The sequence below is a fragment of the Lithobates pipiens genome, unplaced genomic scaffold, assembly GCF_037356315.1.
Source record: "Lithobates pipiens isolate NorthernLeopardFrog02 unplaced genomic scaffold, aLitPip1_a1.2 Scaffold_16, whole genome shotgun sequence".
NCBI lineage: Eukaryota > Metazoa > Chordata > Amphibia > Anura > Ranidae > Lithobates > Lithobates pipiens.
Genome location: NW_027507748.1, coordinates 348,097,105 through 348,111,954, shown reverse-complemented (window position 1 = coordinate 348,111,954; position 14,850 = coordinate 348,097,105). Strand labels below are relative to the sequence as shown.

Here is a 14,850-nt window from a genome sequence, read left to right as displayed (position 1 = left end):
CATGCTTAGAACTGTCCCTGCACAGAGTGTCATTTCTGCAGGAAAAAAAGTCATTTAAAAGCACTCCCGGCTATAATGAATTGTCCGCTCCCCGTAATACAGAGAACAGTCATTGAAAGTCATTGATACAAAAAAAATGCATGGGGTTCCCCCCAAATTCAATTACCAGGCCCTCCAGGTCTGGTATGGATATTAAGGGGAACCCCACATCAAATTAAAAAAAAATGACGTGGGGTTCCCCCAAATATCCATACCAGCCCCTTCAGGTCTGGTATGGATTTTAAGGGGAACTCCACGGCAATTTTTTTTTTAAATGGCGTGGAGTTCCCCCCAAAAACCATAACAGACCCTTTATCTGAGCACGCACCCTTTATCCGAGCCTGGTATGGTTCAGGAGGGGGGAGGCGCTCTCTCACCCCCCCCCCCTCTTTTCCTGCGGCCTGCCAGGTTACATGCTCGGATAAAGGCTCTGGTATGGATTTTTGGGGGGAACTCCACACCATTTTTTTCAAATTTGGCATGGAGTTCCCCTTAAAATCCATACCAGACTTTTTTTTTTCTTTATCAATGACTGTTCTCTGTATTATGGGGAGCCAACAATTCATTATAGCCGCGAGTGCTTTTAAATGAATTTTTTTCCTGCAGAAATGACACTTTGTGCAGGGACAGTTCTAAGCACGGGAAACATGCGGCCCTTTACAGGCAAACTATACACACCCCCCAGGTCCGAAATGTAAAGGAATATTACACTTTTATTGTTTCACTTTAAGCATTATTAAGTTTGAGTTTTCTTCCCAGCAAGGTCTAGCGTCTGCCGGGCTTTCAGCCGAGAATCCCCTGTGCGCATGTCCCGCTGAAGTCATAGGCTCATTGCGAGGGGAATATCTCCTAAACCGTAAAGGTTTAGGAGATATTCTTTTTACCTACAGGTAAGCCTTATTATAGTCTTACCTGTAGGTTAAAGTCAAAAGTTGGACTATACAACCGCTTTAAGTGTGATACATTTGAATTTATCAGACACCCGTAATGGAAACAAAAAAAAGGAGTGCAATAAATGACATATCAATAACAGAATGTTCAGAAGAAGCATTTTCAGTATGTCTACTGTTCCGCTGTTGCTGAACAACATCTATCAGTGTCCCTCAGGCACATTTCCTTACACATCCTTTTTTGCACCATATACTATAAACACAGTTGACATGTCTTAAGGTGTGGCTTGGCTTTATTCATCATCACCAGTGGTTTATTAGTTTTTGTACATGAACCTGTTTAATTCACACCCTCTTACCTCACTGGCTTAACAATGTATTAAAACCATATATATTTTTGAAGCAGATCTGCTTTATTCACATGTCCCTGCCTAAAGCTAGCTATACATTGTTAGATTTTCATTTGAACGTTTGTAGAAAAGTCATTCATCAGAAGATTCTTTCTTGTCATCATGAAAGTGTTACTAAACCCACAACAGTAAAATCATTCTATATATGCAGTAAAGCATGCTTGTTATACTCACTGTGGAACCTTAGGGATTAATCCTCCACATTGTGTAAAAAGGCTGTTTGATCCTGCCTTCTTTGATCTTACCCTTCTTCCACTGTCCCCAATCCATTTCCTGATAAGACAAGGACTTTGGAGACACTCTGCACATGCTCAGTTTGGTGTGCATTGCTAGAGAGTGCGTGTGATCAGCACGGGGCCAATCAGCATTGTCCAGACAGAAAGTCAGGGGTCCTGCAGCCTCATAGGACAGTCAGAGGAGAATGAAAACTCCTGCTACAAGCTTTAACCAGACACCGATAAAAGCCACAAGACTGTTATATGCTGCTGACGAGAAAAGGTATTTAGCAGTTTATATTTACTAATATATTTGCATTTCCGTATTCTGTGTACTGTGTGAGACCAGGGGGGTTATTTACGAAAGGTAACTCCAATTTGCACTACAAGTGCACAGCAAGTGCAGTCACTGTAGATCCGAGGGGGATATGCAAGGAAAATAAAAAAACAGTATTTTTGTTTGCACATGATTGGATGATAAAATCAGCAGAGCTTCCCTTCATTTCAGATCTACCCCTTAGATCTACAGTGATCTATATCAATTGCACTTTCAAGTGCACTTGTAGTGCAAAGTGGATTTGCCTTTAGTAAATAACCCCCATAATGTTGCTCTTATATAATAGTATAACAAAAGAGTGTGAAGCTGGTATGAATGCAAACAGTGGTCTTTTTTCAGGTCCTTAAACTGGAACTTCATTCTCTCAATCAACATTGACTGCTAGCATTAGTAAATAGATAGGAAGGTCAATTATATTTACTTATTTGAAACTTTTTTTTATTCATTTCTTCAGTTACTTCCTGGTTTATATGCCTAGGCAAATTATGTCATACATTCCAGGAGTCTTCAGGAGGTGATGAGGAGCTTTCTCAACTAAGCACACCCTCCTGCCTGCATGCCTGAGCGAAGGGCAGATGGGTTCCAAGAAGTAACTGCCAGGGCCAAGACAAGGGGTGGGTGGGAAGGTCCATTCCCCTGGGTGCCATAGGTTTACTGTAGGGAAGAGGACACCTTGGCACCTTCCTTCTGTTACAAGGCTGACAGGAGTAATGACAGTGGCAGTGATTTTGACAAGCAAGAGACTGCTGGCCATAGGATCCCCTAAGCTTGCACATAGTGAATGTGGGGTGCAGTTTGACATGTTTGCCCTGGGCACTGGGTGACCTTGTCTCGACACTGGTAACTGTTACATGAATCATCTGCCCTTACTCAGGATGGCCTTTTCAAAAGGGATTTCTTTTAAAGCATGGAGACATGGATAGATGAGGGAGTTTGCTTTAAATACTAAAAATGAATTAAATAGTTTTTTGCTTTGTGGTGCTCCGATGCAGTGTAGATTTTCTTTAAAGCAAACTGGTACTGAAAGAAAGGTATAGGCTTGTATGCCAGCGGTCTGGCTGTCTTTGGCTTTAATACTTCTGGATCTCTAAACAATTAAGCAATAAGTGAAGTTAAAGCTGCTCTTCAGCATACCGGTTCTCAGTAACATAAGTATCGAAGCCATTGGATCAGCATGAAGCCAGGCAACTAGGCAACATGAGGAAAGCAATGGCACCACAATTCCCTTAAAGTGGTTGTAAACCTCTGTATTTTTTTTTGTTTTTGTTTTTACCCTCAAGGTAAAGGCATAATGTGCTAGTACTAGCACATTATGTTAAACGTACCTGAAAACGAAGCCCTTCCGCACCGAGATGTCAGATCTGGAGGCCGCATCCATCTTCACCTGTCTTGCTTCCAGGTTCACGGACTCCGGCTCTGTGACTGGTCGGAGCCACCATGGCGTCACACCCGCGCATGCACGCGGGAGGCACTGGTCACGGCACGGAGCTCTGAAGGAACAGCAGGTGGCTGCATATGCCAGTGAAATAGTGTACATGCAGCCGGTGACATCACTGGCACATGCTACTAAACGGGCACGTTTAGATGATATTTATATTACCTATCAATAAGCCTTATTATAGGCTTACCTATAGGTAAAAGCCATGCATGGAAGTTAACTTCCACTTTAATATAAGGATATAAGTTTAACATTAATATACATATATTCAGTATATATATATATATATATATATATATATACACACACACAATAATATAATATATAATATATATATATATTTTTTCATTATTTTGTCTAGCTCCTAAACATGACATTTTATCAGTGTCTGAGAATTGGCAGGAATTCTGATTTAAATTTGAGGTTCAAGCTGATTTTGCAATGTCAAGCAGTATGTGAACAAGGAAGCCTCAGAGAAATGATTTCCCTAGTCCAACATTATTTACATTTATAAAAACACCCTCAAAGTTATCACTGATGTAAATTATGCATTACACGATAAGTAAATGTTCAATGCAATTTGCCCTTGGGAAGTTTTGGATATATAGCAGCTCAATTAAATAAAGTATTAAAACACTTGTGAGTTTGCCAGTGGTAGGGCTAACATTACAGCATCTTTGATGGCTCTAATGAAGAGGTGCTGCCTTGAAATGCCAGGATATTAGAAATCAGCCTTTGAATGAAACCCTAATGGACGAATGAGATGTTCCTTATGGAAATAATTTAAGCGTGTCTTCATATAACTTCTGTGAGTACAATATGTTTATTTTAACAGATTAAAGCTTCTTTGATGATCTTACACTATACCAGGGCACTCTCTGTTTAAGTGTATCAAAATGTTGTGTTTTTTTTTTTTTTTCATTTTGGATAAATTAGGGAAGGGTTAGAACCGCAATCAAGTTTTTCTTATTACTGTTTGAGTATGATCTCTGGGATTCAAAGTCTTACTATAACAAGGATAGCAGTGAAATTGTTTAATGGGGACTATTGTTCCAGTGACAGCTATCTAACAGGGGATTTCTCCTATATTGGACAGTCTTACTTGTTGTGCCTCCATAAAAGAATGTGAAGAAAATTCTCCAATGGGACACAGAAAGAATTACCTACTCCATCCAACACGAAAAAAAAAAAGTTTGAGCTTTAGATTTACTTTAAAGCTTTATAAATTCCCCCTTTGACCATTGTAGGTATATATGTGCCATACCCATTGAATCCCCCTGGATTCTGGAAATCACTGTAGATGACACGGCTACTACAGTGATCTCCACTAGCTTCCAGGCCCGGCTACTATAGTGATCTCCACTAGCGTCCGGGCCCGGCTACTACAGTGATCTCCATTAGCTTCCAGGCCTGGCTACTACAGGTGATCTCCACTAGCTTCCAGGCCTGGCTACTACAGGTAATCTTCACTAGCTTCCAGGCCTGGCTATTACAGTGATCTAGACTAGCTTCCAGTCCTTGCTATTACAGTGATCTCCACTAGCTTCCAGGCCTGGCTACTACAGTGATCTCCATTAGCTTTCAGGCCCCTGCCAAGTGGCTACTATGCTGCTTACTGAACTTACTAAAGTCCACCTGCCCGACACATTCCATTTTCCCAATTAATGCAAAGTGCTTGGATAAGGTGACATCACTACCCTCCTATTTTGTCCACCTGAAGAATGTTTTGAGAAATGCAAAATGTTCCCTAAACAGTTCCTGGGCATAAGCTAGTGAATATCAAGGTAGTAGCAGTTATTTATATGGGGATTTCCAGCTTCCAGGGTAACCCACAAGGTAGGGCACATACATATTCTAAGGTTATTCAATGTAACTATGTAAAAATTGTCATACCTGAAGATCAGCTGCAATTGTGATTGCAGCTATGATATAAGTTATCTGCAGTGTTCATGCACATTTGGAAATTTAAACAAGCTGCTGCAGTGAGTTTTTCTATTAAAAAAAAAAAAAAAAAAAAACAATATTGTTTCACCTCACTGATATGCTTTAAATCCAGCTTTTAGAGCCTGTTCACACTGGTGCTACTTGTCATGCGATTTGACAGTTCCAAATCCCATGACAAATCGCATCCCACTGCCAGCAATGGAACTATTCAAATTCATTATGAAACAGGTTCCTGCACTACCTTTTACTGATTTCATTGCGACTTGCATAGACTCCTGTTAAATGAAGTCACAAGTCATGAAGTAAATGAAATCGGCAGTGCAAATCACACTGATGTGCGGCTTTGAATACGTACTGAATTAGCATGATTTCAAAGCCTTATCGGTGTAAACCAGGGCTTAATCTGCTTTTTTGGATGCATACAACAAATATAAAATAGTAAAAGTAACATACCTATTTATTTAAACGGGAACATTTTTAATTTGAAATTTAATGGTAGCATTCAGGAAATTATATATTATTTATTGGAAGCAGAAAATACCTCTCCGCAAATCATATTTGTACAAGAGACACTCAGATATGAAGTGTTTTATAGCCGCTGTTTCTTGACTGGTGTATGCTTTAATACAGAGCCTCATTGTATGTTATTGAGCAAATATAATGTGCTATTCATAGAAGCCAGCATTGCATTATGGACCTGCAAGCAGCACAGCAGTCAGTTTTGTGAAAGTGTACTTTCCTTAAAAAAACGAATGGCTTATTATGGCTCTCCCGGCAAAGGGCTCCCTTGCTGTGCTGTATGTTATAAAAGTGTGGAAGCGGTTGGCAAAACATTTTTTCATGATAGAAGGTGCCTTTAGATGGATAAACACAGCATTTTTCTACAAACATCAAATATTGCAGAAGTGTCCTGAATTTTTTCCCAGCAAAATTCTGTTGTAATCTGTGATTTAACCACTTAAGGGCCGGAAGGATCTGCCCCTTTAATGACAGGCCATTTTTTGCGATATGGCACTGCGTCGCTTTAACTGACAATTGTGTGGTCGTGCAACGTTGTACCCAAACAAAATGTATTTCCTTTTTTCCCCACAAATAGAGCTTTATTTTGGTGGTATTTGATCACCTCTGCGGTTTTTATTTTTTGCGCTATAAACAAACAAAGAGTGACAATTTTGAAAAAAAAAACAATATTTTTAACTTTTTTCTATAATAAATATCCCCAAAAAAACTTTAAATAAAAAACGAATTTCTTCATCAGTTTAGGCCAATATGTATTCTTCTACATATTTTTGTTTAAAAAAATCCCAGCGTATATTGATTGGTTTGAGCAAAAGTTTTAGCGTCTACAAAATAGTGGATATATTTATGACAATTTTATTATTTATTTATTTTTTACTAGTAATGGCGGCGATCTGCGATTTTTAGTGGGACTGAAACATTGTAGCAGACAGATCAGACACTTTTGATATCATTTTATATTTTTTTGCGATCAGAGCTAAAAAATAGCCACTGATTACTGTATAAATGTCACTGGCAGGGTAGGGGTTAACACTAGGGGGCGAACAAGGGGTTAAGTGTTCCCTAGGGAGGTGTTTCTAACTGTGGGGGCAGTGTATTGCCTGGAGGAGGAGAGAGATTGCTGTTCCTGATCACTAGGAACAGCAGATCTCTCTCTACTCCCCTGTCAGAACAGCGATCTATCTGTCTGTTTATATTGACAGATCCCCATTCTGGCTCTCTGAGGAGCGTTTGTGGGTCGCTGGCAGACATTGCGTCCACCGTCCACGTGCATTGGCTCCAGCGTTGCACCGTGAGCACGCGCGTGCATGTCCCCTATAGTTGTGTCCAACGTACATCTATGGCGATTTACGCAGCAGTTCCAACCTGTCGAAGTATAATGACGGTGGCTGGTCAGCAAGCGGTTAAAGCATATCTTAACCCAAGAACAGGAATGTAATCTTTTGCAGCTTACCAATCCTTAGATGCAGTGTCTGTATTAGCTTTCTTTTTCAAGGTTTCTTTTCTTTATTATTAACTGGTGATTCTATCAGTAACACAATTCCTGAGCTAGGGTGACAACGTTCAATCAGTGTACTGTATCTGTGGAGGAGCAGCACTGTCACCCTTAGCCCCTCGATTTGAAATACAAACACCTCCTACTTTTATCTCCATTACACAGGCATGAAGTGTTTTGTAATTAAAAGAGAAGTATGGGAATGTTTTTTTTTTTTTAATTATTTTAATCATATCGGTACTTACCTAGGTGAATGCAGCGTTGACCAAATGCTGCATCTGCCCCCCGCTGGTTCTGAATTAAGAACTGAGTGATTAAACACCAATCGCTCGGTTCTCAGAGCTCCCTGAGCAGAGAGCTAGTCATCATAATATTTCAGTTTAGTGCACAGGAAGTTACAAGGATACTAGAATTCTGCAAAGATTAAGTGGTACCTTTCTCTACTTCCAGAAAAATGTCCTGAAAAAAGAAAATGAATACAGACCCCACATCTAAGGACTGGAAAGCTGAAATATATTACATTTTTGTTCTTATCTTTTAATTAGTTTTACAGCCCAACTTTGGGGGAAAAAAAGTTTTCCCATGCAGTGGTGCTGTGCACGTACTGCATGGGTCAACTGCTTGTTTTTGTCTAGGGGATTTGAGAAAACTTATACTCACTCGATCCTCCATTCCACCTGCAAACGGTGCTCCCCCACGATGCAGCAGTGGACTGTTTCTGATGTCCTCACATCCATCGCAGGTCTATGGGCATGATGACGTCAGAAATAGTCCACTGCACAAGACCGCTAGATCTTGTGTGGGGAGGACCAAGGATTAGGTAAGTATATTGCCATTCTCCAATGCCCTAGCAAAGGACGAGCAGTTAAAGAGGAAGTAAACCCTGATGGGTTTACTTCCTCTTTCATTCCCTGCAAAGGTAAAGCATAATAGACTACTATGCATCGCATAGTAGTCCATTATGTGTCACTTACCTGACACAGGAGCCAGCGAAGTCACCGCTGTCCCCTGTAGTTCTGAGTGTCCATCTTCTTGGTGGGTCTCGCTGCTCCGGCGCTGTGATTCACCGGAGCAGCGAATGACGTCACTCCCGCGCATGCGCATGGGAGCCGACACTAGCAGCATATCTCCGCGATCTGCGGCTTACCCAGTGCGTCTGCGCGCCGCTGTCTGTGACAGCGGTGGCTGTCTTCAGGTAAATATCTCCTAAACCGTATAGGCTTAGGAGATATTTGTTGGACCTACAGGTAAGCTTTAATCTATGCAGTGCAGGCCCAGCCCACTGCATGGGAAAACTTTTTTTTGGTCTTTTCTTTTTTTTTTTCTCTCTCAATCGAAAATGTATTTAAAGTTTTTCACAGTTGATAATTGACAATAAAGCAAATATCAAATACAGGTTTAGTATAAACTTTTTTTGTGCCTGGCTTTAAGGATCTGTAGGTTACTAATGTAGCTGATATACTGTAGATCTTGAAGCCCGTTGGACAGAAATGCATGGCACCACTGGTGACATGCTTTTATTCCCAGAGTATGTCGTTATCACAGGAAAAAAAATAAAAAAGGGGAAACTATTGCAACAAAATTGCCCACACCTTCTTTTATTCATCAACAAAAAATCAATTCTGCTACAGTGGCATGTAGCAGGGTTGTCATTCTTCTACAAAAATTACCATTAAGGGCTCACTTAGACAGGCACAGTGACCCCATCCTCCATGCTGAGACACTTTTTGCTGCATCTGCATCCACCTCGAAGCTGTGGGCTGGCAGCTCATAGAAGTGGTATAGACACAATGGGGCAGGGCCGGACTGGCCTACCGGGATACCGGGAAATTTTCCGGTAGGCCGTCTGCCCTGGGGCCACTTTGAGTGGCGACTGCAGTGCTCTGCTCCCCTCTGTCCTCCGGCGCTCGTATATCACGAAGCTGGGTCTGTGTGCAAGGTCCCGCCCCCCTAGACCGGTTCGTGTGATAGCAGATTGAATCAGTGTTCAGCCTATCACACGAGCCAGTCTGGGGGGGGGGGGGGGGGGCGGGACCTTGCACACAGACCCAGCTCCGTGATATACGAGTGCGAGAGGAGAGGAAGGAGAGCGCTGTTATACAGAAAATGGTGAGGCTGCAATTAGTGGGCAGAGAGGCTGCAATTGGTGGACAGAGAGGCTGCAATTGGTGGACACAGAGGCTGCAATTAGTGGACACAGAGGCTGCAATTAGTGGACACAGAGGCTGCAATTGATGGACACAGAGGCTGCAAAATTGATGGACACAGAGGCTGCAAAATTGATGGGCACAGAGGCTGCAAAATTGATGGGCACAGAGGCTGCAATTTGTGGGCACAGAGGCTGCAATTTGTGGGCACAGAGGCTGCAATTGGTGGGCACAGAGGCTGCAATTGGTGGGCACAGAGGCTGCAATTGGTGGACACAGAGGCTGCAATTGGTGGACACAGACGCTGCAATTGGTGAGCAGAGAGGCTGCAATTGATGGACACAGAGGCTGCAAAATTGATGGACACAGAGGCTGCAAAATTGATGGACACAGAGGCTGCAATTTGTGGGCACAGAGGCTGCAATTTGTGGGCACAGAGGCTGCAATTGGTGAGCACAGAGGCTGCAATTGGTGGGCACAGAGGCTGCAATTGGTGGACACAGAGGCTGCAATTGGTGGGCAAACTGAGGCTGCATTCATGGGCACAGAGAGGCTGGATTGATGGGCACAGTGAGGCTGCAATGAAGTGAAGCTGCATTGGTGGGCACAGAGAGGCTGCATAGGTGGGCACATTGAGGCTGCATAGGTGGGCACAGAGAGGCTGCAATGATGGGCACAGTGAGGCTGAATTGATGGGCACCATGAAGCTACAATGATGGGCACAGTTAGGCTGCAATGATTGGCACAGGGAGGCTGCATTGATGGGCACATGGTGGCTGCATTGGTGGGCACCGCAAGCTGCATTGATGAGCATGGTGAGGCTGCATTGATGGGCACAGCGAGACTGCATTGATGGGCACAGCAAAGCTGCATTGATGGGCACAGTGAGGCTATATTAGCAAAATTATTGAATTGTCAAAAATAACAAATGTTGTGCTTTCTTCAATATTCCCACAGACTACAAAAGTGCTAAGTGCCTAAATATAAAAAAAAACTAAAGATCATACATATTCTATAATTGCTAGGAAATGTAAGAAAAGGGAGGGGGCACACCTCCCTAAAATGTTTCACTAATCTTGTAAATGTGATTGCAAACACATAAATAATTGTTCACCTGACAATTGTTTATGTGTTTGCAATCACATTTACAAGATTAGTGAAACATTTTAGGGAGGTGTGCCCCCTCCCTTTTTCTCACATTTCCTAGCAATATTAAAATATGTATGATCTTTAGTTTTTTGTTATATTTTAGCACTTGGCATTTTTATATTTAAGCACTTAGCACTTTTGTAGTCTGTGGGAATATTGAAGAAAGCACAACATTTGTTATTTTTGACAATTCAATCATTTTGATAATTTGGCACTTTGCACTTTTTTAGTTAAGGATATTGAAGATAGGAATATTACTATTAAATAATGTTGCGCTATTTTTTGGTTGACTGGCCCGTTTGGAGTGTTTGCAGCTGTTTTCTCTTTTAGTTATAAGTTTGCACCATTTTTTGCACTTGAGTATTTTGTTTATATATATATATATATATATATATATATATATATAGAAAATACACTCTTCAAATGTGCTTTAAAATGTATGGTTTTCCCTTTCATGAACAAGGAAATAATGACATTATGATGTTGGGCTGGTATAATAATGCTATGGGGTTGGTATGATATTTTTTCCAGGGCTGGTTTTTATTCCCAGTCCGGCCCTGCAATGGGGTAGGAACAGATGAACAGATCAGAAAGCACTGTAATCAGGTCTGTGCACCCACTCCTGCCTGCATGTCAAAATTTGTACATGTGACTGTGTCTTTGTAGCCGCTGTGTCTGCATCCACTTCTATGGGGTGCCTACACACAGCTTTGAGGTGGATGCAAATGCAGCAAAAAGCAACTCAGCATGGAAAAGGGTCTCTGTTCTCGTTGGAATTGGAGCTCTAATGCCACGTACACACGACCGGTCTTTCCGGCAGACTAGGTCCGACCATCTTCCCGACGGACTTTCGACGGACTTTCCAAAGGAACGGATTTGACCACACACAATCACACCAAAGTCGCACAGATTTGACCGTGATGACGTAAGACCGGACTAAATAAGGAAGTTCATAGCCAGCAGCCAATAGCTGCCCTAGCGTCGGTTTTTGTCCGTTGGACTAGCATACAAACTATCAGATTGGACTCAAGTTAGTCGGAAACATTTGAAACGTGTTCTAAATCTAAAGTTCATCTGATTTTTCGACAGCAAAGGTCCGATGAAGCCCACACACAATCGAATTGTCCGAAGGATTTGTTCCGTCAGACCTTTGCTGTTGAAAAGTCCGGCCGTGTGTACGTGGCATAAGGCATACGATGTTAGCATAGTGACCTATTGGGATCTATAGTATATAGTAGATATTTATTTAATCTGAAATGTATTTGTCGGATAAAGTTGCTGTATAGGTAAATTACTATATTTATATATGGACTATGCTCAACGCCTTCATTCACTGCAGGTGTGTTGGGCTAGACATGACAAACTGCCTTTTGGCCAATATCTTTAGTTTATACCACTTTTTTTGGCTGGTGTTTGCTGGGAAAAAAATGACACGAGTACATGCAATACTTCTTTCACAGCAGTGTGTAGAAACACAATACACTGCATTGCGACATGCTGCAGGGAATGAAAATGAATGGAATGCCAATTTGTGACATTCCAGTAAAATAATGAGTAATCAGTGCATTGGTAAGGTGTACTCCACAGTGCACACCAGCATTACAACATGGCTGCTGGTGTTAACCAGCCCTTATATTATTGCCTGTATAGGAGTTATTTGGTCTGCTATGGCTGCCGTTATGCCCATGAGAGTCATTGAGAATGCAGAAGATAGGAACACTAAGACCTCGTTCACATAAGGCAATTTAAAGTATAACTAAAGATGTTTCTTTTTCTTTTTAGATAAAGTGCAGAGGGATTAGAACACTTTTCAGGCTTAATTGCCCCCCCCCCTTAATCGGAATACGGATTTCCCCTCACTTCCTGTTTGGCCATGGGACAGGAAGTGAAGGTAAATCTCAGCAATGGAACATAGATGGCGGGAAAAAAAACGGACAGGGGTTATAACCGTCCCTTGCTCTATCTATAATGAAACAAAATGCCTAGCCTAGAGTTCTACTTTTTTCTGGGCCCTTTGTTCCACCACGTTTTACCGGAAAATGAAAAATACTGATGTTGATACACTGGAAGCAGCGCCTGAGTCAATGCAGCTGCTGTGTCCAAATTGACAGCTATGGGACTGCCGGCAAGGGAAGCATGCCCTTACTGGTAAAACATGGCCCTGCATGGAGCATGGATTAAAATGTCCTGTTTGAACAAGGCCTTACAAATACCATAATAATGGATAACAAATACCATAATAATGGATATTGCAAATGACACAATGAGAGTCTTGCTCATTATTCTTGAAGACAGGGAAGCTAAAGTATTAATTAGAACTTCATTTCAGCTTGATTTTATTTGAAGTCCAGGGTAATATCTTTGAACTGCTTGGCCTAGTGGTGGCTGCTGCACAGAAGGCTCACAAAACTCACTGCAGCTCAACTAATAGTCATCTCTTCTTTCTGTGAAGCAAGACTGGGTTGCCAGACAGTGATATATAGATAACCTGCATAAAATGTAGGTTGATAAAGGAGAAAAAGGAGAGAAAGGGGCGCCTCTGGGTGCAGATTTTTTTAAAAGGTTTTATTTTCAGTGTAAAAAACATAAAATTTTGCACTCACATTTAGTAGGCAAAAAGTAAGCATTAAACACCAGGGGTCATCTGGTATATCTGATTTTTGGGACGTCAGCCAGTGGTCCGGTCCACATCTGTCATCTCATCGCGTTGTTCCTGTTCCTCTCACATGCTGTCCACTGCAGGTGTTTTGTATGAAGCAGCCGGCTTGTGGTGGACACGAGATGTGCGGTCTTCAAAACGAGGCTTGGGAGGCAGAGACGACCAGGGCGCGGGCTGTGACGTCAGCGGGTATGCGACGCGTTTCTTGAGCGTGCGGGTCGAGATTGTCGGACGACCGCGCTCTTTCATCAGGCAGAATCAGGCAGAATCAAAGTAGTGCATTCCCTGCACTCACCATATGTAACCTTATAGACTCCCTTTTTTCAAGTGGGAACCTAATATCTTTGATTTGCGCCAAATACTTGTCTTATAAAATGTAGGTTAACCACAGTTCCACCTACCAGCTACATTGCTACAGGACAAAGTAGTGATGTAGCACCTGGTGGGTGGAGCCACAACCTACGGCGCGGGCCATCACTCCAACAGGGTGCCAGATGCTGAAGTTTTCGCAGCCAGCCTTCCAAGAAAGTGAAGATTAGAGGCATGGGCATAGCTGCCAACTGTCCCTGATTTTGAAAGACTGTCCCTCATTCGGAAACAAAGTCCCTCTGTCCTCCTTTCCACCTCATTTGTCCCTCATTTTGGTCTGATTTATATAATTGTATATAAAATGCACTACTTATCTATCAAAAAGTGTTCCCAGCGCTAAACTTTTCATCCAAATTCTAAATTGCTGTATTTGTAAATTTCAATAGCCAATAGAAAAGAATCGCAGTGCCATAAAAGCACTATGTTTAACCAAACTTTTTTTTTTTTTGACAATTCTCCTTTAACCACTTGCCAATTGCTGCACACCGATATACTTCTGCGCAATGGCAGCGGTGGGCAAATGGGCGTACCTGTACATCCCCTTTAATTGGCGGGGCTAGTGGGCACACACGCACCCACTGCGCACAGCGTGACCATGCCGGCAGGACCCACGGACTCTATGTCTGCCGGTCTCCCAGCGATCGTGTCACAGAGCCGCAGAACAGGGAGATGCCTATGTAAACAAGGCATTTCCCCATTCTGCCTAGTGACATGACAGAGATCACTGCTCCCTGTGATCGGGAACAGTGATTGCTGTCATGTGAGTGGAAACCCCTCCCCCCCACAATTAGAATCACGCCCTAGGACACACTTAACCCCTTGAGCGCCCCTAGTGGTTAACCCCTTCCCTGCCAGTGTTATTTACACAGTAATCAGTGCATTTTTATAGCACTGATCGCTGTATAAATGACAATGGTCCCATAAAAATGCCATAAAATTATCCCCTATTTTGCAATTCCATGATCTGTGTATTGGGGGAGACCATATATAGTGAATGCAGAGTCCTGGGCTTAGTAACTCTTTAAATAAAAAACTGACAGCAGCTATTTGAATAATGGACCAGTGTAAATTCTGGATACACATGGACTTGTTCAGGAAAGAAGAGCCTATAGCAGGGAATGAAGAATCTGTCCTCCTGACATATATGACTCAGATCTGATTACAACACTTGCTTCTTGCCTGTTTAATTGAAGAAACCTATTCAAACTTAGCTCGGCATTTGCAACATATCCGAATGTT

General features: G+C 42.2%; 1 protein-coding gene across 4 annotated transcripts in view; it reads left to right on the top strand.

The window, feature by feature from the left end:
• NCMAP (non-compact myelin associated protein) overlaps positions 1–14,850 on the top strand; it is a 101,917-nt gene that overhangs the window by 66,782 nt on the left and 20,285 nt on the right. Inside the window, exon 1 of one of the 4 annotated variants that reach the window (XM_077481856.1) lies at positions 3,986–4,137. The exons of the other annotated variants lie outside the window; for them this stretch is intronic. The gene's annotated coding sequence lies outside the window, so the exon portion shown is untranslated. Of the gene's footprint in view, positions 1–3,985; positions 4,138–14,850 lie in introns of those variants that run through there. 4 annotated transcript variants of the gene reach the window in all.